Source organism: Ahaetulla prasina, chromosome 3, assembly GCF_028640845.1.
Source record: "Ahaetulla prasina isolate Xishuangbanna chromosome 3, ASM2864084v1, whole genome shotgun sequence".
Lineage (NCBI taxonomy): Eukaryota > Metazoa > Chordata > Lepidosauria > Squamata > Colubridae > Ahaetulla > Ahaetulla prasina.
Genome location: NC_080541.1, coordinates 159,163,350 through 159,190,191, shown reverse-complemented (window position 1 = coordinate 159,190,191; position 26,842 = coordinate 159,163,350).

The window sequence follows — 26,842 nt, the reverse complement described above, 5'->3', positions numbered from 1 at the left end:
TGCACACAAATCACAGGGTCAAGGAAAATTTTGGTGATCTGAACCATATCACAGAAAAGCATTTCTTTTATCCTACATTTTTTTCCACATCATGAGCAGATTTCTGTAAATATTCTTTTGGTTTTGCTCTATAATTTTCCTTTATGAAACAAAATTATAAATACAATACCATTATTTTTTTTTCGTCTATAAGAACCTCTTTCAGATATGTCCTTTTTTTTCAGATTTGTCCTTTATTTTTTCCAAGCAAATTTAGTCACCATATGTACAGTGCATTATGGATTATTTTCACGTTCAGGAAGTACAAATAGACACATTTTGTCTGAGAATTTGACAGAAGGCATTCCTACTCCTTTTCTAGTAGGCAACTTTTTTTATTAAAATGCATTTTAATTATTCCATAGAATTTGTCAAAATAGTATATACAGTTTAGCTTCCCTTAATCCAGTGGTGAAATGCACTTACATTCGCTACCGGTTCGGAAATGTGCGTGCGTGTGCCTCTTCTGCGCATGCACAGAGGGTAAAAAATGGTACATAATGACATCCTGGTGGGTGGGCAGAGCCTTCCACCGTCAATTAATATATATATATATAAATATAAATAAATATATATATAAATAAACCCCCTACCGGTTTGTGTGAGTCGGAGAGATCCAGCCGGATTTCACTGCTGCCTTAATCTCTTAAAACAGAATGATGCAGATTTTATATTATATATTCTGGGTATAGGGTTTATACCACTTACATCTACCCACCTTCTCTCCCCTGATTGAGCTTTTTCTATTTTTACACTGTAAATCTAGTATATATCTCTATTTTTAGATACATTGACCACCAGGAGATATTACTACATGGGACATGTAGGAGAACATTCACCAAGCTAACACCAGGCTACAGGTGTACGCTATTGCTAGTCAGTTTGTACATACAATTAAGGTGCTGCTCATTAGTTTTAATGCCTTGCATGGCTTAGAGACCAAATATCTATGAAACTTCTTTTCAGAGTTGAATCTGCTTGTCTGGTTATATCCAGTAAAGAGGGTTTGCTGAAGAACTGAAGGTCTGAGGGAAAGCAGGGATTCGATGCTTTAACTTTCTGTTTGATGACCCCTTGTTCCTGCCTCTAGAACAGCCTACCAAAGATAAATTAGTCACTGACAAAATAGAATATTTGTAGCTCTGTGTTGACCTGAGAGGTCCTTGATCCTCAGAACTTGGTTGTTTTCTTGGAGATGTTTCATTACCCAAACTGGGTAACATCATCAGTGCTCAGAAAGTACCAAGGACTCCTCAGATTAGGCACTATTAAACATTATGAAAAGAACTTTGTGTCTTCAGAGAGCATTTTGAGAAGGTAGAAGATTTTTCCACCTGAATTGCAACACATCAAAGCCTTCTTGTGATTAGGATTTTCTAATATAATTAATAAAAGCAACTCAGAGTATTGGAAAGGAGCAGCCTATAAACTGAAGTTATAGTAGTAGTAGTAGTAGTAGTAGTAGTAGTAGTAGTAGTAATAATAATAATAATAATAATAATAATAATAATAATAATAATAATAATAATAATAATAATATGAAACACAAAACTGGGATACCAAATCTCAAGCCAACATGGGAAGATAAACCATCTACTATACTTAAAAATGTATGCAAAAGCCCCACTGAACTTAAATCAGATCAGGAAGCAAATAACATCTTGAATGGAAATGTCAAAGAGTCAACACAAAAGGAATACATCAGGAGGGTCCGCAAAATATTAAAATCAAAGCTGAACGCTGGAAACATAATTAAAGGCATTAATAATGGGCAGTTCCAGTGATATGCTACTCAGCTGGAATCATCAACTGGACTTTGGCTGAACTAGAAAACTTGAACTGAAAAACGTGCAAACTTTTGAATATGTACCACGCTTTACATCCATGAAGTGCCAAGAAAAATAGGGGGCAGAGGACTATTGCAAATCCATCAAACTGGATGGATGTTTTCAAGTGCTTTGCATGGACAGCACTTGAAAACATTGAAGGAAAATGTGATGACAACTTTACATGGGCATGGCTTAAGGTAGGAACCATCAAGAAAGAAACGGAAGGTTTAATACTTGCTGCTGAAGAACAAGCACTACAAACTAATGACATGAAAGCAAAGATACAAAAATCCACTAACAATCCATACTGCTGATTTTGCAACAACAAAGTCGAAACTATTTCACATTTAATATGTGAACACAGCAAAATCGCACAAACTGATTACAAAGCTAGACATGACTAAGTTGATAAATTAATCTACTGATCATTATACAAAAAATAATACTTACCTGTATCCAAAAAGTCATGGGAATATAAAGTGGAAAAAGTTATAGAAAATGAGAAGGTGAAGATCTTATGGGACTTTTGAATACAGATGGATCATCAGTTGGAACACAACACGCCAGATATCACAGCTGTCAAAAACCGAAACATACAATTTATTGACATCGTGGTACCAGGAGATGCCAGAATCAAAGAAAAAAAAACTTGAAAAAAATCATGAAATATTGCAATGTGGCCATCGAAACTACACGGCTATGGATAAATATGTAACAGTGATACCCATTGTCATCGGGGCACTTGGTATCATGTCCAAGAATTTTATAAGATACATCAACAGATTGCAGCTTCCTGCAATAACACCAGCGGAACTGTAAAATACTGTGCTACTTGGAACATCGTACATCTTAAGAAGGTTCTTGGTTAATAATAATAATAATAATAATAATAATAATAATAATAATAATAATAATAATAATAATAATAATAATAATAATAATTATTATTATTATTATTATTATTTAATTTATAGACTGCCCTTCTCCCGAAGGACTCAGGGCGGTTTACAGCCACTATAAAAACAGAAAACAACACATACAATGCTAAAAACAACCCTTAAAAAACTTATTCAAATGGCCAATTTAAAATACAGTATCAACCCTATAAAATTAAAAATTAAAAATTTAAAACCCATATTTAAAAATTCAAGCCAGTCCAGCAAGGCGGAATAGATAGGTTTTAAGTTCGCGGCGAAAGGTCCTGAGGTCAGGTAGTTGTTGAAGTCCAGGGGGAAGTTCATTCCACAGGGTAGGAGCCCCCGCAGAGAAGGCCCTCCCCCTGGGGGCCGCCAGTCGACACTGCTTGGCTGACGGCTCCCTAAGGAGTCCCTCTCTGTGAGAGCGCACCGGTCGCTGGGAGATAGACGATGGCAGTAGACGGTCCCGTAGGTATCCCGATCCTAAGCCATGGAGTGCTTTAAAGGTAATAACCAACACCTTGAAGCGCACCTGGAAGAGAACAGGCAGCCAGTGCAGTCTGCCCAGGATAGCTGTTACATGGGAGCTCTGAACTGCTCCCTCAATAACCCGCGCAGCCGCATTCTGGACTAACTGGAGTTTCCGGGTGCTCTTCAAGGGGAGCCCCATGTAGAGAGCATTGCAATAGTCCAAGCGAGAGGTAACGAGAGCGTTGATACCTAGGATGCTGGCAGCAACCTGTTGTGACCCAGGCCTAAATCACAAACTCAGTCTTTGAAAACTCAGTCCGTGAGAAAACAAACAAACTTTATTCAAACAGCTGAGAATTACTTCATTCCCAGTGTAGTTTAACTCAAATTAAAGCAAATTCCTCCCAACACAAATTCCTCAGTCCTATCGCAAACCTTGGTCCAATTAGGCAAACTGCCAAAGGCCTTTCTTGGCAAACGTTCAGAAGTCACAAAAATAAATGCAAAACATAGACGAAGAAGTAGATGAAGCTACCAAAGTTGTTTTCCGTCAAAGCCCAAACAACATTGCTGGTCTGTATTAAGCCTTATGGGAGGGGCCAAACATCTCTTGGCCCTACTCCTGAGTTGTCCTTTTTGCTTGAGCTGCTCTTGCCTTTTGGCAGCTCTTCTCATGCATGCATTAGGAACAGGCTCCTCCTGTTCCACTGCCTCACTACTATCAGTCTCTGGAGGCTCTGGAGTCCGCACCTCACTTCCTGATGGCCCTGGCCTCACCTCAGCCTCATCGCTGTCTGAATCCGTTACCAGCTCTGTAGGTTGCTGGCAGACCACAACACAACCCATATCAACCATTAGCACCAGTCAATGGTATTTGTGATGCATTTTTGAATGTTCAGTTGACTGAGTTTCATTTTTAATGAATAAAGTTTAATAATAATAATAATAATAATAATAATAATAATAATAATAATAATAATAATAATAATAATAATAATAGTAGTAGTAGTAGTAGCCTCTATTGTCATTGTACATCATGTATACAATGAAATTGGTTTAGCCTCTTTTGGTACAATCCAGAACAGAAGATATAACACAACATGGATAGTATAGAGAATAATCCTTATACAAGTAATTCAGGGGGGGGGGGGAATCTAGTCATACTTTTCCATATGTATGTGGAGTGATTGTGATTGTGTTTAGGAGTCTGACAGCCATTGGGTAGAAGCTGTTTTTAAACCTGTTTGTCTGGCTGGCTATGCTTCGATGTCTTCTGCCCGATGGTAAAAGTGAAAAAAGACACTGCCCAGGGTATAAATCATCCCTAAGTATCTTCCTTACTCTCTTGAAACAGTGAGACCTGGTGATGTCATCCAGCGGTATTAGAGGGCAACTGATGATTTCTTGTGCCAAATTGATCACTCTCTGTAGTGCCTTCCTGTCCACAGCTGTTAGACCAGTGTACCATACTGTTATACAGTATGTGAGGACACTTTCTATCATGGACCGATAGAAAGAAGTCATCAGCTGTTGTTCCATCTGATTTTTCCGCAGGACTTTAAGGACATGAAGTCTCTGTTGAGCCTTACTAACCACCAAACCATGTGTTGTTTTTCCAGGTGAGATCTTAACTAATGAGCACTATAAATAATAAATACATAAACATGATCTTGGACAGTATGAGTAAAGAGTGTAAACAAATGTAGAACTAGAGAGGGTAAGGAACAAATAAACAAGATAAGTTGTTTTTATGGCTAACTTTCTAATAAAATATGTAGTTCTGCTACTATGGAAAATTAACATTTTTAATGGCGATGCTGTTTTAATCTTTTCTTTTTTAAAAAAGTTTGTTTGTACAGTGAGATAAAATTGGAACCGAAAAGAAAAGGAATAAAGATTTTAAAATCCCACCATTATGGAGAAAATAAACAAACAAACATCTTCTATAAAAATAGATCATCTTAATGGTGTTCCTCTGCCAGGCTGATATGCAAAACAGAGAAGTTCAAGACTCCTCTATTTCACTAATTGGGAAGATAGGTAGAAAATTGGCACTTTGCCTTATGGCCCAATCAAAATGTTCACTGATAGCTAAGTGTCAAATGGTCTCCTCTATTGTTTGATTGGGAGTGTTGGTTTTTTGCCAAGGTGCCCAATTAATGCTCACTCTATGGATTAGTAAAATAGAAGACGAAAAATAGTCATTCTTCCAGCTTGCATTTCTTACACTATTGTTGATTGATTGTTGCTTTTTTTTTTCCTAAACAGATTTTCCTTGGTTATGATGGTAGCAGCAGGAGTGGATGACTAATTAAATCTAAGTGATAAAAAAAAATCCAGAATACTTGACAATAAAGATGAAGAAGAGAGAATAGATTCTCAGTAGATTCCATTCAGCAAAACCATTTAATTTCCTGTATGTGACTATCTTTTTAAATGAAATCCCATGCATTTCTGGATACATTTTACTTACCATATTTTTCGGACTATAAGAAGGAACAGAGTATAAGACACACCAAGATTTTGGAGAGGAAAACAAGAAAAAAATAGTTTTTGGCCTTTGTGCATCTAATTTTTGCCTTCCCCAGCCCCCGGGAGCACTCTGCCAGCCTCCCAAACTCTCTGTCCATCAAGTTTTTGTGAAAAATGAATCTCTTTTCATCAAAAATAGGCCCATTTTTGGCCTCCCAAATTTCACACATGTCATGTTTTTGCCCTTCTCAGCCCCCAAGAGCACTTTTCAGGCCTTCCAAACCTTCTGCATATCCTATTTTTGAGAAGAACGAGTCTGTTTTTGGCAAAAATGGGATGCGCGGGGCAGGGTTTCGGGAGGCCAAAAATGGCTGTATTCAGTGTATAAGACGCATCAACATTTCTACCCTCTTTTGGTGGGGGGAAGTGTGTCCTATGCTCTGTAAAGTACGGAAGGTATTGGACAAAGTTGATGAATCAGATTTTTTTTTTTTAACAAAGTGAAACTTTTATATATGGGATTGGTAGACTTTTGAGTCTCTTGGCTTGCAATTTGCATCTGATAGGTTTTGTACCTTTTGAGCTTCTTTGCTAAATCAAGAGATTGTTCTCCAAAGACAGTCAGCTGAGTAAATGTCAGGTTCTCAAAAAGTAAATTATACTGTAAACAGCTTTGATATTTCTATGAAATGAAAGTAAAGCCCACTTATTTCTAAAATACAGGATTTTATTTAAAGTAAGTGCAACACCCGCATGCCTTTTCTTGTGACCTTTATGAGATTCCAAACAGTGACGAATTTGGTCATTACAAATAACCTTTTCCCAGCAAGTGCTTTACCAAATGGGACATTCTGTCGAGTAATGTGTGAATTCATTTCCTTCAGCAAAACAGTACTAAAAAGTATAAGGGTCCTTTAGGTTATCTTCAGAAGGACAGCTTTTACTAACAGCAAAAACAAAAAGGAAAGGAAAGCTTAAAACATAGTTGGTGCTTTTAATACAGTTTTTAAGGAGACTCAATTGCAACTCACTTGTGGGTGAGGTTATGACATGCTGGCATTTTGGCTTCCAAGTCAATTATTGTAGCATGCACATCACCCTCCCCCTTCATTGTATGACAGCAACTTAAAACGTGACGTTGCTTCTGATGACAAGTTAGTGCTTACAAGCCAAAAGGATTTGCTTTCATACAGATTTGATACTACATGGTCTTACAATGTGTCCATCCTGGAAACCATCTCAAGGAAATCTTTTGTGTTATAGAGTCCTGTGGAAGGCTATAATTGTACCAAAAAGACCAATAAACAATAGAATGAATAGAGTACAACAATAGAAATAGTAATATAGCAAACTCTATTTATGCAAAGAAGCTGAAGAAACAGTGGACCATCTAGTAAGTTTCTGCAAGAAGATTGCACAGACTGGCTACAAACAATGGCATGACAAAGTCGCAATAGTAGTACATTGGAATATCTGCAGGAAATGCCACTTGCCTGCAAGCAAGAACTGATGAGACCACAGAATAGACAAAGTAATAGACTATGAAGAAGCTAAAGTGCTTAGAATTCAAACACACAATTTGCCACATAACAACCCACAGTTAACAATTATTGATAAGAAATACTAAAAGTCTGGATAGTGCTTGTGGCAATACCTAAAGGCAACAGAATAGAAGAGAAATAACTGGAGGAAATTACAAAATCCAATGTCCTACAAACAGAAATAGAATGACTGTGGCAAAAGAAAGTATATAGTACCAATAGTAATAGGCACCCAAAACTTCTGGAGCACCATTTGAACTCCATGGGCATTGACAAATCATCATCAGTCAATTGCAAAGGGATAGTTTTACTTGGAACACCTTACATCCTTCAACAATACGTTTAACACCATCCATTAAAAATATATCCCTATCCCAGATCTTGGGTAAGACTTAATATATAGATAAAAAATGCTAAATCCATTCTGAACATCTGGCTGATTCTGTGATGAAGCCTAATAATATCATCTGGTATTGTTTTGTGCCTAGATCGTTGTGTCCTTTGTGGCAATAAGCCACAATTACAAGATGACAGAGACTGAAGTGAAACAGTGAAGTGGTATCAAACTTACATTTCTGTAAACGTTAGAAAAGCCTTGGTGAATCAGCAAAAGTGAACACAATTGTTCAGCTCTGTAATGTTGCAACACAATTTTCATTCCTTCCTCTCTGGAGTAATAAGTGTGGAGGGTAAAAATATTCTATACATGGAAAATACCACTTGATTGTTAGATAGTAGAATCCAATGTCATGTACGCTCCCAAGTAAATAAGTTAGAAAGACAACTTGCCTTAAGGCTAATAAGTCAACTGCCTCATTGTTTTCTAGAGAAAATATTTATTTGCAGATACCATTTAAAGAGGTTCCTTTCTTTTATTATTATGTAGCTAATGAGTTTTGAGAATAAGGTTGTGAAATTCCCAAAAGATTGGGCAGGCAAACTGAATTGGCTTTGTTTAAGCTGGCAAAAGTGGTTCATGGCTTAACATACACCCAAAATGAATTCTAGAAAACTGGGCTTCAGGAAAACAGCCACCAGTGGTTGCCTTTCAGGCCTTTGACAGAAAAGTCAATCAACTTATTGTATCTGGTAAATCTAAGTTATTTTAAATTAAAAACAGGAAGCTGCAGTTAATAGACTTGCTTTTTTCCCCCCTCGAAGCTGAAATGTCACCTTTTCATGCTGCAGTAATCAAGAAAATTCTCTCTCTCTCTCTCTCTCTCTCTCTTTTTCTTGGTGTCAAATATATGCAAACTAAAATCCATCACTTTTACCCATTGTTAGTTGTCAGGTACAATTTTGGTTTTAATCGTTACATTCAAAATCACTATGCACTTTACACTATCATTTTAATTTAAATGTCATTTATCTGCTAAAGGCAAAAAAGAAAGAATAAATAGAAAATAAGTGAATTCATTCTTGGGTGTAAACCTCTCCTTCCTTAATGTGCCACTGTTAGAGCTCTTAAACAATCTGGCAATCAGATTGATTTTATGTTGCATTAACGTGCAATTATTAATAAACCTTGGTTTGTTCCTCACGGTAGACTACACAACAGCTCGGATTAACTGTATGGTGGATTTGTAAATTTTCACAATTTAGAACAACATTTCTTTTGGGGCTATAGAATAATAGTTCCGCTGTACAAGTTAGATAGTCAAGAATAATAATTAATATGAGAAACCTTATTCACTTCCTGTGTTGCAAATCTATCCCTGTTAACAAAATGAAAATGATCTACAATTCTGACATGATGATAAAATATTTGTTCACTTTGTACATATTACTGAAGTATGCCTTAGGAACCACAATGCATGCTTTGTTGTTTCTACACTTGCATACCATGTTATCATTATTCCTGCTTTCATACCTGTGATTATTGTTATAATTGTGCCTCAACAAAGATCTGATATAAGCAGAAGGAATGATTACAGGTAGTCCTTGACTTACAACTGCAACTGAGCCCAAAATTTCCATTGCTGAATAAGGCAGTTGTTAAGTGAGTTTTGCCCTATTTTATGAACTTTTTTTGGTGCCAGAGTTCTTAAGCAAATCACTGAAAATTTTTAAGTGAATTGCCCCAAAAATGCTTTTTCAAGAGGCAACTGGATTTTCTGGGTTTTTTTTGAAGACATTTCGCTTCTTATTTAAGAAGGTTCTTCAGCTCTGACTGTATGGTGGAGAGCTGAGAAGCTTCTTGGATGAGAAGCTAAACGTCTTCAAAGACAAACCAGAAAGTCCAGTTGCCTCTTGAAAAAGCACCTTTAGGACAACCATGACCTGGATGTCTGAGAACCTCCACAGACATTTTGAGTGAATTATGCAGCCATTAAGTGAATCTGGTTTCCTCCATTGACATTGCTTGTTGGAAGCTGGCTGGGAAGGTTACAAATCATCATTAAATGATCCAGGAGAGTGCAACTATCATAAATACATGCCAGTTGCCAAGAATTTTGATCATGTGACCATTGGAATGTTGCCAACAGTCATAAATGTGAAAATCAACCATAAGTCACTTTTTTCAGTGCCAATGTAACTTCAAACAGTCATTAAATGAATGGTTGAAGTTGAAGACTACCTGTACAGACTACCTGGACACATAAACTCCCAATCACTTATACTTATTAAGCTCAGGAATGTGGGAAGAGTTACAATACCTATTCTTGTTAAGAATAATGTTGGGTCGCTTATCATATATACCAGAATATAATGGGGAACTTACCTTTTAGTCCAGCAATGTCTAAAGAAATGGGACTTCAAAGATAAGTCTGATTCCAATGAAAAAGTGACCACCTTAAGATTTAAACTGAGAAAGAATTGTTAGGACAATTAGCAAAAGAATTGCCTACATTGTAAATGGGTTGAATGGAGGGGTGCTATTCAGCAGGTTCTGGGAGATTCCGGAGAACTGGTAGTGGAAATTTTGAGTAATTTGGAGAACCAGCAAATACCCCCTCTGGCTGGCCTCAGAGTGGGATGGGAATGGAGATTTTACAATATCCTTCCCCCAGGAGTGTGGAGGGAATAGGGATTTTGCAGTATCCTTCCCCTGGAGTGGGGTGAGAATGGAGATTTTGCAGTATCCTTCCCCTGCCATGCCCACAAAGCCACACCATGCCCACCAAGCCACACCCATAAAATTGGTAGTAAAAAAAATGGATTCCACTACTGGTTGAATGGCCTGTTAACCAAGACATGAGCCAGATGGGAGAGCTAAAGGACTTTGTTCTAAACAAGAATATAGATTTATTGGTAAATCGCAAATTTTTAGAATTAGTCGGATACATTCCTTTCTTGCTACAGAATGTATGAAGGAGTTAGTGTTGATTATATCAAAGAGAATATGAAATCTAATGTATTTAAAAACACAGGATATCTAGATTCCTTCAGGAATCCCCATGGGTAGCAATATCTGTCAGCAAACATAAATTACATCTGCAGGTATGCTATCGGTCACATAATTAAAGTGAAATACATGAACTTGGCGATAGTAAAAGAAATCAAAGACACTTCCTTGTAATAATAGAAGACTGTAGATAAACTCACATAGATTGGCTATGTTCATACCCATTCCTGACAGCAATATATGAATATTGCAGAGAATACAAATGAGTGAATGAGTGTATGATTTTTCCCTCTCTCTTTATTGCAGAATTTGAAGGACAGATATCTGAGACATTACTGACATTTTCAGGGAGGGAATTGGAATAACTAAGCAAATTACAGATAACAAGAGAAGACAGTCAAAGGTATCTTGAGAAACTACACCTAACAAAATATCAGGTGCTGATAGTAACCACTTGCTAGATTTAAAAAAAAAATTAATTGTGAAATTGGGATATCCTTACAAAATTATGCATCTGTCATATTGAAATCAGTGTTTGAGATTTGAAAAATAGATAATATGGCATCAAGCTTACAAAAGGGATTCAGGAAAGATTTTGGAAATTAAAAGATACTCAGCTTAATTTCCACCAGGCTAACATGGGAAATAGTAATAAAAATAGTAATAATAATATATAAATAGTAGTAAATAGTAATAAAAGAAAACAAAAACTCAGCCCATAGAAGAACAAGCATGAATTTTGCAAAAAGTACATGGAAACATATAAATCAGCCTCCTGGAGCAGGGGTCTCCAACCTTGGCAACTTTAAGACTTGTGGACTTCAAAGTTGGCTGAGGAATTCTGGAAGTTGAAGTCCACAAGTCTTAAAGTTGCCAAGGTTGGAGACCCCTGTCCTGGAGCTTTGTAAAACAGCCAGCAGATATGTGGATGGAGGTATTTCTATTAGAACTTGGTACTTACTGTTAATTGTTTCTGGGAAGCGCGGCAGGTACTAAAAAGGATGAGTCCCAAACAAACCACATGACTTACCATGTAACCCTTGGATTGGTTGACAAGAACTTTCTGTCTGTCCCTTTTCCTATCAAGAAAAAAAGTATATTTTGATTCTCAAAATACCAGACTCAGGATTCATGCAATGCACCTCAGTTGAAAATGTTTGACAACCAGTATTTCTTTATCAAATATAAAATGTGGACATTATGGTAAAATAACATTTACCATCGTGTTAGGGAAGCATTCCACCAAGTACCAGTGAAAGGTGATTTTAGATAGATAGACAGAAGATAGATATAGATATAGATATAGATGATATAGATATAGATTTAGATATAGAGGAATATGGATATATATGTGTTATATATGTATGTGTGTGTGTGTGTGTATATATATATGTATATATATATATGTATATGTATATGTATATGTAGAGAGAGAGAGAGAGATGACAGATAGATATGATATATAGATTAGAGAGATAGAGGGGAGTTGTTGCACAATCCACATGTTCAGACTGGATTTGATATTTTTGCCAACTTATAATGACCTTCCCAAGGACCTTGGATAGGTAGAGGTGGATGTTTGACCATGTTACAGATATCATCACATGATGTAAACCCTTCCAAGTAAAGCTGCCTTTTGTAATTGATTGCTGATGGATTTTATATATACACATAGAGTATATACGTATCTATACAGATATTCATATATACATATAAACATATATGTGTATGTGTCTATATACTGGTATATGTAGTCCTATAGAGCTTGATACCTCATTCTACAGAAGAGAAGGCCTACATTAAAAGTGTTTTCTTATATTATGCTATATCCTCAAGTAAATCAAAGTAACACTGCTGCTATTGTTAAAGCTGTGAATGTTAATCAGATGGGACTTCACTTCAGTTAAAGCTAACTGCTTTTGTTAGCAAAGATTTGTTTTCTTTTTAAATGATAAAAATAGATTTTATGATTTTTGCAAAGTTTCTACACACTCTCATTAACGTACTAACATCCAATGGATTCCAAAGAAATTTATTTATTTATTTATTTATAATTCAATTTTTACACTGACCTTCTCCCGAAGGACTCAGGGCGGTTTACAGCCATATTAAAATAACAGATATAAATAACAATATAAAATCAAATTAAAACCAAATATTTAATGGCCTAATCAACTAAAACGGTCAGAGACCTATTTAAAACCCATTTAAAATTACACTAAAATATTCCTTAAAAACATATTTCTTAGGCTAGTCCCTCACGATGGAATAGTAGAGTCTTCAGTTCACGCTTGAAGGCCCGGAGGTCGGGGAGTTGACATAAACCCAGAGGCAGCTCCTTCCATAGGGTCGGTGCTGCCACAGAGAAGGCCCTCCCCCTGGGGGTCGCCAACCGACATTGCTTGGTCGACGGCACCCTGAGGAGGCCCGCTCTGTGGGAGCGCACAGGTCGTTGGGAGGCTATTGGCGGCAGAAGGCGGTCTCGTAGATAGCCCGGTCCTAAGCCATGGAGTGCTTTAAAGGTGGTAACCAACACCTTGAATTGCACCCGGAAGGCTACCGGCAGCCAGTGCAGGCCGCGCAGGATGGGTGTTATATGGGAGCAATGCGGTGCTCCCTCTATCACCCGCGCAGCCGCATTCTGGACTAGCTGGAGCCTCCTGGTGCTCTTCAAGAGGAGCCCCATGTAGAGAGCATTGCAATAGTCCAGGCGGGAAGTGACGAGGGCGTGAGTGACTGTGCACAAGGAGTCCCGGTCAAGGAAGGGACGCAACTGGCGTATCAGGCGAACCTGATAAAATACTCCCCTGGTGACAGCTGTTAAGTGTTCCTCTAAAGACAGCCGATTGTCCAGGAGAACGCCCAAGTTGCGTAGCCTTCCCCTGGGGGTCAATGCTTCCTCCCCAACAGTCAGCGATGGTGTAAGCTGACTGTACCGGACCGCCGGAACCCACAGCCACTCTGTCTTGGAGGGGTTGAGCTGGAGCCTGTTCCTCCCCATCCAGACCCACACGGCTTCAAGACATTGGCCCATCACCTCGACGGCTTCATTGGGGTGGTTCAGGTGGAAATGTACAGCTGAGTATCATCAGCGTACAGATGGTAATCCACCCCGAAACCATGGATAACCTCACCCAGCGGCTTCATATAGATGTTGAACAGGAGGGGCAAGAGAACCGACCCCTGAGGCACCCCACAAGTGAGGCACCTTGAGGTCGATCTCTGCCCCCCTGCCAACACCGTCTGCGAACGGTCAGAGAGATAGGAGGAGAACCACCGATAAACGGTGCCTCCCACTACCAATCCCTCCAACTGTCACAGCAGGATACCATGGTTGATGGTATCAAAAGCTGCCGAGAGATCTAACAGGACCAGGACAGAGGAACATCCCCTGTCCCGAGCCCTCCAGAGGTCATCCACCAACGCGACCAAAGCCGTTTCCGTGCTGTATCCAGGTCTGAAACCGGACTGGAATGGGTCCAGATAGACAGTTTCCTCCAGGTATTGAGGAAGCTGATATGCCACCACACTCTCAACAACCTTCTCCAAAAAGTGAAGGTTGGAGACTGGACGATAGTTCGCTAATATAGCTGGGTCCAGGGAAGGCTTCTTAAGGAGGGGCCTCACCACCGCCTCTTTCAAGGTGGTGGGGAAAATGCCCCCCAACAAAGAAGCATTGGTAACTCCCAGAAGCCAGCCTCGTGTAACCTCCCGTGTGGCCAGTATCAACCAGGAGGGACACGGGTCCAATAAACATATGGTGGGATTCAACCTACCCAACAACCTGTGCATGTCATCGGGAGTCACAGGGTCAAACTCAGCCTCAAGACCCGTCCTCGCCATCCCATCCGAATCTATCCAATCAGCGTCCAGTCCGTCCCGGATCCGAGCGATTTTATCAGACAGATACTGTACAAAATCCTCAGCATGCCCCTGCAAGGGGTCCTCCCGAGCCTCCTGTACAAGCAGGGAGCGGGTCAGCCTAAACAGGGTGGCTGGGCGATTATCTGCCGATGCGATAAGAGCAGAAAAATAGTTAAGTTTTGCCGCTCTCATCACCACTAGGTAGGTCTGAAGATGTGACCTCACTAGTGTTCGGTCAGGTTAAGAGAGGCTGGACCTCCAGGTGCTCTCCTGGCAAGGAGCCAGGTACGTAATCAGCAAGCCCACCTGCACCCCACGACCCCACTTCACAAGGAGGGTTTCACAGCCGGCTATCTGCGGGACAGCAACCTCCCTCGATTCCAGACTCTCGTTAATAACAACCGCTACCCCCCCACCCCTGGGCCCTCGGCTGATGAAATGCATGGAAACGTGGTGGGCACATCTCCGTGAGGGGGACCCCCCCTTCTGCGCCCAACCAGGTCTCCGAAATGCCCATTAGGTCCACATCCCCCTCTTGAATAAGATCGGCAATGAGGGGGGCCTTATTCATAACGGATCTGGCATTGCATAGCATCAACCGAAGGTCCAGGTTCCGGGGAGTATAGCCACTCGGGGCACGAGTAAAGTCTGGGGGTCCGGAGTGCACAATCGCTCGCAAACAGTGAGAGCGCACTCCCGGAACATGATATGAGCCCCCGCTTCTACCATATCTGCCCTTCCCTCATACCGTGCAGATGGAAATGCCCGTATATGGTCGAGTCTTAACCTCCTCCAATACCTCCATTTTACAGACCTCCAAATCGTGAACCTTAGAAGGGACCAGCCTGTGGGTGTCCCCCCACACTCAACCCACCCCTTAACAACCCTTTATTTGATTTAATTAAAAATTTCCTAAAAAACAGATCTAAAAAACCCCTTAAACTTCTCTTAGCTGCATTCCACCTCTCGGGATTCCAAAATCCGTCATTGAGGTAGGCCCTCAATAGAGAGGAGGGCCATGCCCGCAAGAGGGGGGCATCTCGCAGTGCAAGAAGCTGGTTCGACGAGTATGTCATAAGAGTCTTGAGAAATGGCAGAATCCTGGTTTAGTCAAGATGTTAAATGATAATCCACAGGTTAGACAGACCACCAGCTGGGAGTGGAAAGGTTGTAAAGTAAGTAATGTAGACGGTATGAACCCGGGTGGAACTAAGATAGTCCACCACCCGGGCTCCCACGAAAGGAGAAAGAGCAGCAACCATCGCCGCCGTGGGACGTCATCCACGATAGCGCAGCCGCCAAAGGCGTCACCGTCGCCATCGCTGTCACCACCACCTCGGTATCCAGCAACCACACAAGGAGCCCACTGGAGCCCTCAAGCAGGGCCCCCAGGGGACCACGGAGCCCCATGGAGGGGGGGAACAGCCCTGCCAATGTCGCTGCCTCCTTAAAGGTGCTGGCGGCGGCATCACAGGCAGTCCACGACAGCAGCCATCACCCCAAAAAGTCAACCCCCCACAACACAGGACCCTGAAGGTCCGAAGGGCTCAGCCGGGCTCCATAACTCCGCAGGGCTCCACCACTGCAAAAGCTGTTTCCTGATTCCAAGCGCATTCCAACACAGGCTGCAAACTCCGCTGGTTCCTCAAGAGGGGTGAAGGCTGCCGCCGCCCCAGCCGCCTCAGCCCACCAACGAACATATCATCCTAGGGCCGAAACAGCCGGAGGGAGGGATTACCAAACTAATCCATAAAGAAACCCCCATTAAAATCCAAGACAGAGAACAAGAAAACAGCAAAGCCCTCCTCCCATATATAAAAGGCACCACAGACAGAATCAGCAAGATCCTCCACAAACACAACATCAAGACAGCATTGTTCTGTCCTCCTCCGCAGTCCGGGAGACACGAGTGATGACTTGATTAGCCGGCAACTATCAGCTCTGGCAGCAAACTAGCGAGCGTCTGCCAAGTGTCTCTGTTATCTCTCTTGATGCTGATGAGTCAGCCAGGAAACCAGGAACAAACAGGACTTTAGCTCTAATTCTCCCTCTAAGCAGTTGATTTGCTTGCCATGAAGTGGTATAGCAGCCCTTGCTGCTTTTATATCCTGTGGGGTGTGGCTCCATGACTCAGCACTTCCTAGGCCTGCCCCACCCCTGCTTCTGTTGTTCCCGCCTCTCCTGCCTACGAAACCTAGGGTCCAACCAGGCCTGATTGCCATCAGCCGGGTCTGGAGGCGTGGCCTGGGGGGGAGTATATGAAATCCCTTGCACAGCCTACAGCACCACATACACCGGACAAACCAACAGAAGAATAAGTGCACGCATTGAAGAACATAAGAACTCAGTCAAAAAAGAGGAACGAACTTCTTCCCTGGTCCAACACCTTAAAGCCACAGGACACGATATTGACTTTAAAAAGACCAGAACTATCGCCAAAACTGAACACTTTAACAACAGAATAATCAGAGAAGCCATCGAGATAGAAAAACGCCCACACAGCATGAACAAACGAGATGATACCTCCCGCCTACCAGCCATTTGGAAACCCGCCCTTATTGACAAACGAGTCCCTAACACGAGGAATGACACCAGACCCACACTCACGAGGTCCACACAGGATGTCACCACCACACATCCACCCAGAAAGCAGACCCAAACCCACACTGATCATGAAGCACGACCAAGGACCAGAAGCCAGACCGCAGCTGCAACATTAGCCATTTCAAACCCCTCCAATCCATACATGCAGCAGACTGACACCCACTATGAAGATGTAGCACGACCATGACCACGAAGCCAAACAACAGCAATGCAGCTCACCAGCTCAAATCCCCCTGTAACTCAGACTAATCTGAGCACAACCAAGCCCCCACCCAAACAGGACACACCCTCATCCAATCAGAGCACAGCCAAGCTCCCACCCAATCAGTTCAAACCCCCACTAGCAGTTAAAAAGGAAGAAACAGCTACAATCACACATTGCTCCCAGAAGCATGAAGCTGAAGCCTGAAGATGACGAGTGAGACTTCGTCGAAATGTTGCCAAGACACTTCCAATTTTACGCGAGAGAAAACCCGAATAACCAAAGACCTACATATATATATATATATATATGTATGTATGTATGTATATGTATATGTATATGTATATGTATATATATATATATATATGTATGTATGTATGTATATGTATATGTATATGTATATGTATATGTATATGTATACAATTAAAGTGGCCAAACAATAACTCCCTATGCATATGGCATCAAGTCTTTGATTATTTATTCAGCCACTCAATATACTGAATAAACATTTGGCAGTTTCTATCTTCACCACTGCCCAGCTGTCCTGAGTGTAGAGGCGTGAGGCTATTCCTATAGCAGATGGAAATTTCTGAGCGAGCAGAGTGATTTGGATGGTTTTGTTTTCCCTTAAGTTTTGTTCATAATTGGAGAGCCCTGTTTCTGGATGTCAAGCTTTAATTGCATATATGTGGCAATAAACCAGGTCAAGAATTGCTTTGCCAATTAAAAAACTCTTTCCATGTTCATATTAATTATGTTATTGAGAAAATGACCTTAAATTTTGATTATAAATTGGCTAAGATATTAAACTGCCCATTTGCAAGAACAAGCATGTATACAAATAACATATGGAATGCATGAGTTCACAGCTGAATTTGGAAAGACCCATGCCTTTATTGAAGTTCTAAAATTCCAGTGCCAAATATGATAGACATAGATGTAATTAGATGGGCCAATAATTTGATTTAGTAAAATAAAAAAAACTATTTTGGTAATCAGTAGTGTAAAATATAAAAGTAAAATAATGTAAGTATTTTACTTACTTTATTGTGGCCATTAACCAACACAAGGGAACTAGTATTCAAATATCCAAAACTAAATTGACAATGTCTAGATACCATAGTTAAGAAAAGTACATACAGACAACAAGCTGATAATCAGCTAAAAGACAATATTCAATCAAAGTATGCTCAGGTTTGACAAGAAGATAGATGAGAGAAAGAGAGAGTTACAGAGAAAGAGAGAAAGAGAGAGACAGACACACACAGAGAGAGACAGAGAGACAGAGAAAGAGAGAGAGACAAGGACAGAGAAAACACAGAGAGAGAGAGACAGAGAGAGACAGAGAGAGAGAGAGAGAGAGAGAGAGATGATATAGATAAAGATTACAAGAAATCAAAATTAGCAAACTGGATAATGTTGTTGTTAGTTGTGAAGTCATGTCTGTCGCAACCCCATGGAGAATGTTCCTCCAGGCCTTCCTGTCCTCTACCATCCCCTGGAGACCATTTAAGCTTATGCCTACTGCTTCAGTGACTCCATCCAGCCACCTCATTCTCTGTCATCCCCTTCTTCTTTTGCCCTCAATCTTTCCCAGCATTAGGCTCTTCTCCAGTAAGTCCTTCCTTCTCATTAGGTGGCCAAAGTATTTGAGTTTCATCTTCTGGCCTTCTAAAGAGCAGTCAGGATGGATCTCCTCTAGGACTGACTAGTTTGATCACCTTGCAATCCAAGGGACTCACAGGAATCTTCTCCAGCACCAGAGTTCAAAGGCCTCAATTCTTTGATGCTCAACATTTCTTATGGTTCAACTTTCACTGCTATACATTCAACTGGAAAAACCATAGCCTTGACTATGCGCACTTTTGTTGGCAGTTTTTAGTACGCTGTCTAGATTTGCCATAGCTTTCCTCCCCAGGAGCAAGCGTCTTTTAATTTCTTGGCTGCAGTCCCCATCTGTGGTGATCTTGGAAATCTGGATAATATAAACTTGAAATAGCAGTATAAAATGCAAATACTATACAAATATATATACACAGACACCCAAATGTATATTTAAATGTGTATTTGTAAAAAGAAAAAAGAAAAGCATCTATAAGGAATTTAAGACTGATAAACCTCTATTACAGACCCCTGTCAAACCTGAGGTAAATATAATTTAGTACCATAGCTAAATAGTACCATAGCTAAATCTGCCATTTACACCCCAAAGCCAATGGTGAATCCTGAACCATTTCTGGTTATCAATTCTGGTTATCAATTCTCAGACAAATTCAATTGCTCTTAAGTCTTCTCTCCTGATTTTGCACGCTGCTTTGCCAAACCTGGCAACCTTATGGCTGATGATTGTATCCCCCTTCTGCTAGTCAGAAGTGGATTACTTAGAGCATTTTGAGGCTCTGTATAAAACTGGCCATACGGAAGAACATGGAAGATGGTTTTTCTTCTTCTTCTTTAATTTATTTATATCCCACTTTTATTATTTTTATAAATAGCTAAAGGTGGCAAATATATCAAGCACACCTTCCTCCTATTTTCTCCACAACAACAACCCTGTGAGGTGGTTGGGCAGAGACAGAGTATTTAGCTCTAGGTCACCTAAGTGGCTTTCATGACTTAGGTGGGATCTGAGCTTCTAGTCTCTGGCTTTTTAGCCTGACTCATTAACTGCTACATCAAATTGGTTCTCTACTGTCCTGAGTTGCAAGGACAATGGGACAGGATCAGCATTTCAGTAGAAATGCTAAAGGGAGAACATTGCTTTGGGCTAAGATAAAAGTCCTTTCCGATTTGGGATGTTAAGCAATGTAAGATACATAGCTGGTGTCAGAATGTATCTCTTTCTTTCCTTGTTGGGGAAACTGAGTGGTATTACTAGCATCCATTTGACAATCAATGTCAAACAGATATTGCTTATATGTGACCCTTGCTTGCTCATAGCTCAAAGATAGTAAGTAAGTGGGGGGAAATCCTAGGAGAGAGAGCTTATTGTAAACTGCTTGTTTCCACTTTGAAATCCATCTTCTAGTGTCATTGGAACTAAGCCTATAAGGAAGAACATCTGCTTCAACCAGTCCAGTAATGCCATATTCTACTCTCCATTGTCACTATTGCAGCCTCCATGCATAGAGTAGCACTAGAAACACAATTAGGTACTTTAAAAATTACTCTTAAAATTTTAGATTGAGCAAGTTCCAATGGTTCAGGATTTGGGACGGGGAGGGCAAACTGTGTGCCATACAGTAATTGGGTTAAGGGCTTGGCCTCAAAGAGCTTAGATGCTGTGGATACATTGACCTCCTGTGGAACAATGAAATCTTAAAATAGCTGCTGCCCTCTTAAGTGTTCTTTGCGAAGCATAGTTAGCGAGAGCTGTTTTATTTCCATTAGCCTGAAAGATTACTCCCAGGTATTGAAAACATTGCATTTGTTCAATGGCATGGTTGTTAATGGTCCAGGAAAACTTTTGGGGTCAATTTGCAAATGCCATTATTTTAGTTTTAGGGTAGTTGATTTCCAACTTGTTCTCTTTACTTACGTACAGCGCATAAGTATCTTCTTATGAGTATTTTACTTACTCTGTATACTACTGAAACTCCTGTGTCTTTTTATCTGTTTATAACCTTCAGTTATAACCACATGACCACGGAGATGTCTTCGGACAGCTCTGGCTCTTCAGCTTGGAAACGGAGATGAGCACCGCCCCCTAGAGTCGGGAACGACTAGCACGAATATGCGAGGGGAACCATTACCTTTACCTAACCTTCAGTTGGGGAAATGATATATTGTGGGGTCTAGCAGAAGACCTTTCTCTGCTGTTGTCCCAGTCCTTTCAAACAGATACACCCCCCCCCACCGCGGGTAAGGTCGTCTCCAACCCTCCTGACCTTCCATTAAAGCCTCAAGATTTGACTCTGCCACTTATCTTGGGTGTCCAATGGGGGTCATAGTGGAGGTGGTTGACAGAGTAACAACAGAACCTACCTCCCCACAATCTGCCCTCCCATCTTTTAATTGGGCCACAGTATTTGGTTCTTCATAGTATTTTATGTCTTTTAACTTCTGTATAGTTTTTATCTTTTATAAAGATCTTTTATCTTTGTCTTTTTAAGATTGTAAGCTACCTAGAGTTACCTTGCGGTGGCCAATAAATTTACAAATAAATAAATATCATAGGGCAACAACTTTTGAACCAAGTTAACCTGAAATGGGGTAATGTACAAAATGCATCCAAAATCCATTACTCCTGTGGGCTGAAATTTAGCAAATTTGAAGTCATTTCAACTACAGTATGTCATTGTCATGTCTAGTGCTCCATGACATCTTTCTTAAGTCAGTGGGAAAGCCGGTAGGAACTCTAAACTTGATTGTGTCTAAACTTGATTGTGATTGCTGAATCTCCCTGTCAGCTTCCCATAAGCAAAGTCAGTGGGGAAGCGGGCAAGAAGGCCAGCAGGCAGGTACAGTAAGTGGTACCAGGGGAAGGAAGTAATATGAAAGGTGCAGGAAGAGTCAGGAAGGATAAGAAACGGTGCAAGTGTGAAAGGAGGTGCTTGAGAGGTGCAGTGAAGGTGAAGGAGGATGCTGCACAGGGCAGGGAAAGTGCACAAGGGTTTTGTGTGGGTTGGGGAAGGTGCACAGGGGTGCACAAATTGTCAGCCTGAGCACAGAGGAACTGGAAAAGGGTGCACAGATGAGGGAGATTTATTCCAACAATTTGGACCTTCCCTAATAGCTTCCCTATTATCTTCTTCCCTGCAAGCTTCCCATAAGCAAAGTCAGTGGGGACACTGGCAGAAAATCAGAATTTTTTCCTGCTCCAACAGTTGTTGTTGTTGTTTTTTTGCTCACCTATAGTCATTCTCTTGATTTGTTTAGGTATGTAAATATCTCTAATAGGATGACACAACTGAAACAATAACTCAATGGGTCGTGGGTGGTCTAGTACTGTATACATCTACAGTGAATGGAATATACCTAGGCTGTGCTAAAATGTTGATTACAAAAACTCTAATATTCAGCACAGAATCCAGTTTGCACCACATGCACAGTTCTGCCAAGACAGTTGGAAGATAAAACATAATTTACAGTCGAGGAAGTAAATTCACAGGTAAGAAGTAAACAAACCATAAATCTCTTCATTCAAAAGCATTATGGAACATTTATTAAATAGTAATGCAGTTTTTCGGACCACAGCTGACACCAATTGGACAAAAGACATAAGCAGGATTAACATTTAGCAACATCTGCAAAAGCTATGTGATCACCATCAATCTGTATTTTAGAAAAATAAGCAAAGCTCCCATACATAGAGCCAGGTGCTCTAGTTAATAAGAATTCCTTCTGTGAGGCATTCTGTTAAAAATAAATGTTGGGAAATTTTATGTTCAAGCTCTTGTCAGACTGGATAAACAAAATTTTAAAACAGAGAGAGAGGAGGGAGGGACAGGAGGAGACAAGGCTGAGTTTTATCAGGAAAACAATGAATATTGAGTACAAACTGTTAGAAAAACCAAAGCCATTGAGGTTGCATAAATAGCAAAACACAGAGCTAAGAACAAAGCTCCAGGGAACTACGTTAACTTCAGCCAAATACTTCAATGCATAAGATACAAATTGAGATCAGTTAAGTAAATCAGTCAAAAACTAGGTAAACATTGAACTAGCCATGTTTCAATTGATCTGGAAGAACTTTATGATCTCTCATATTAAACACAGATGACAAGGCAAAGAGTGTGATTCTCAAATGTGCAGGTGAGCACGTCTGCATAATAATGTTCACTCTGTCAAATTTGAGAAACTGGTTCATATTTTACAATGGCTTTCTCATTTCTGTAACACCGGTAAGTCTGAATAAGGACTAATGTTCACCATGGTTTCATTTAATACTATATGTTGTTGGTTTTTTTGCATCTGGTTAACTTTGTCACATTTTTACATAATTTTTCACTGGGGTAAAGGACATTGCCTCTGGCTTGCAGCGCCTTCTTCAAAGTTGTGGTCAGGCAGAGGCTGATGCTATAAATTGCCAATTTCATCATTAGCCACTATGGTGGTGTCACTGATGGCAAGTTAGGCACCATGCCAACATTCTCTAGTTTCCATCATCAATAGATTGTTAAAAGGGCAGCAACTCTATTGTTGCTCTAATCTAATAACCATATGCAGCTGGAAGAAATCCAAAATCAATACCAACCTATCCTAACATATTATCCTCATAACATAACAACAGAGTTGGAAGGGACCTTGGAGGCCTTCTAGTCCAACCCCCTGCCTAGGCAGGAACCCTACACCATCTCAGTCAGATGGTTATCCAACATTTTCTTAAAAATTTCCAGTGTTGGAGCATTCACAACTTCTGCAGGCAAGTCGTTCCACTTATTAATTGTTCTAACTGTCAGGAAATTTCTCCTTAGTTCTAAGTTGCTTCTTTCCTTGATCAGTTTCCACCCATTGCTTCTTGTTCTACCCTCAGGTGCTTTGGAGAACAGCCCGACTCCCTCTTCTTTGTGGCAGCCCCTGAGATATTGGAACACTGCTATCATGTCTCCCCTAGTCCTTCTTTTTATTAAACTAGACATACCCAGTTCCTGCAACCGTTCTTCATATCCTGTACCAGTAGAAGAGAATATTTGTAGCTCAGGGTTGGACTGTGAGATCCTTGGTGCTCTCTGAGCTTGGGTTGTTTTCTTGCAGACATTTCATTATACAATTAAGTAACATTATCAGTGCTAGAAGGGTATGGATTTGTTCTCTGTTTATATAAAACAGAGCTTGTTCTGTCAGTGTTGGTAGGAGTGGTCTTGATGATTCCTTGATTAGGGTTAGGGTTTTTACTGTTTAATTGTTTATCTGGGTTGGTAGTTCCTTGATTGGGGAACCCTCTACAAGTACAACGATCCACCAGCTCAAAAAACCAAACAGTAAACAGTATCATCTTGTTTCCAGCAATGGTCAGAAGGAACTTATTAGAAAAGCTTTCAAAATAAAACTGAACAATTTGTAAACATTTTAATTACCTTGATGAAAATAATATGAGAGAAAATTTATGACCAAGTAAATGAACAGAAAGAAAACTAGTAGGTACTAAAATACACTATTTTATACTGTTTTATTGTGGTGTGCTACCTGATTGTTACATAAAGTTCTTTGTTCCTTTAGTACACCTAATAATAATATAAACAGAGATGGTGAGGAAAGGAACAGCAAAGGTTAGAGCACAGTAATTATGAAAGTTAATCTTAGGTAACATATTTATTCTGAAAAATACTATAATTTATTTCTTAAAACATCATAATACATTATAAAAAGAAATTTGGGAAGGCAGAAGACAACCTATTGGAACTATTGTATTTCCCCCTTTCTAGTTATCATTATTCATCTGGTCCAGTGAGAAAGCCCTATGCAACTGATCATACCAACATGTCCTGTCTTCTTCTTTCACATACCTTTACACCTGTGACTCCATGGGATAGGCTGTTCTACTGCTTAATACCTTCATGGTCAGGAAATGTCTCCATATTTTGAGTTTGGATCTCCCTCTGTAAAATTTTCACCAATTGATTTTGTCTTACCTTCAAGGATTATAGAGAATAAATCCACACCCTTTTTGCTGTGACAATCCTTCAAGTATTGGAAAACTGCATTAGTATCTTCCTTTAGTCTTCTTTTCTTTAGGCTAAACATGCCCACTTTCTTTAACAAGTTTTCTTTGGATATAGCCTTCAAGTTCCTCACCTTCTTTGATGGTCTTCTCTGCACTGTTTCTAGCTCTTCAGTATTCTTCTTTTATTGCAGCAGTCAGAACAGTATTCAAGTATGGTTTGATCTGTGTACCATAGAGTACCTTTTATTCATGTGTTGGGTCTTTTAGTAGCTGTAGACTCAAGTTTACAATGTGGTCTACCAGAAAATCTGGTGGACCCTGCCATCTAATCCATCCCTGAAGTTGCCAGTAGAGAAGAATGGTGATGGAAAAAGTAAGATTGGTAGATGAGAGGACAAGGAAAGAATAATCAGTGAATCAAATAAATTAAAACTATTTCTACTATTAGACCAGTGGTAGTCGACCTAGTCCCTATTGCCCACTAGTGGGCGTTCCAGCTTTCATGGTGGGCGGTAGGGGTTTTGTCCGATACTGAAGCACTTTCCTTTTTTTAATTTAATTGTCTTTTTAAAAAAATTTCAAAGCCTTATCTAAAAACATTTTCACTAAGTTTTCATAAATTTTCCTGTGACAATTTAAATTTCTGAAAATGTACTATTTGTATCGCTCACACATAAGTTTAGTTCACGTTATGTAAGTGAAACTAAATGGCGCTATAGTGCAACCGCAAACAAAAGAGCCTCATCCCAGAATAGCTCGCGCATCTCCCCCCACACCATCCAGCTGTAACAGACAAGCAGAACTGGTAGGCAGCGCCCCCCCCCGAAACCCAATCCATGATGCACAAGAGGCATGTGCAAATGACGATATATGGCGCATTACTGTGGAACCGGTGGGCGGTTAGAAAATTTTACTAATAAAAGAGATACAAAAGTGGGCGGTAGGTATAAAAAGGTTGACTACCCCTGTATTAGACAGCCAATGAGTGACTTATGAGTGGGGTGAGCAAAAGGGCAATGATATAGTCATCTTCTATCCCCTTGAATGAATATTTCTCACAGCTCCTATTTTCACTGCCTCCAGTGAAAGAAGAGCAAATATTGATGGTGGTGGAACAACAAAATGTCTCTGTACCAAAAGTATCTTATAAATTTAGCCATAATCTACATGTTTTAAAATTAAAAAAAAGGTTTGTTAAAGAAGCACGATTCAGGTTTTGTTTTTTTTATCTTGATGGCGTCACATATATACAGTTTTCATTCTGTGAATTTTCACACTGCTCCATGAAAAAAAATTAACACGTACATTCACATTTATTTTCATATGCAGTGTTGCTCATGGCTTCTTTTTATGCATCTTATGCCAATATTTGTGTATTTATGCTACTAACTTAAAAAAGACACAGTCTTAGAATTGATGAAAATGATAGCAGATTTTGCCTGTGCTATGATAGAATCCATTTTTGTAGGCTATATTATTTTACTTGAAACCAATGAGAGATTTTTTAAAACCTATTTTACGATGGAGAATGGGCCATTCTTCAGAATTAACTATAGCCACCCAGTAGCTTTGACGTTCCTGGTGTTTCAAACAGAGATGTCTTCAGAGGAGACAAATGATAGTAGCAACACTACCATCATGATGAACTCCTAGCCCTTTGATTCATTGTCAAGGCATATGTAGAAAAGAGGGAGCTTGGATTGTAATTGTGAGATGCTGCCTTCATTATTTAGTACTCCTTATCCCACCTCTAAAGGTTTTTCTGTTTCAAATAAAAAGCTGCACTGAAGCCAAGTATCCCACAGCATAATGTGGGATATTATTTTGCTTCATGGTTATGCTACAATTTGGTGAAATGTGAAAAACGGGACAGAATCTAGTATGCACTAATATAAATCAATCAATCCATAAAATTTGCTAAGGAAAACATTTAGACAGATCAGTGTTCTAG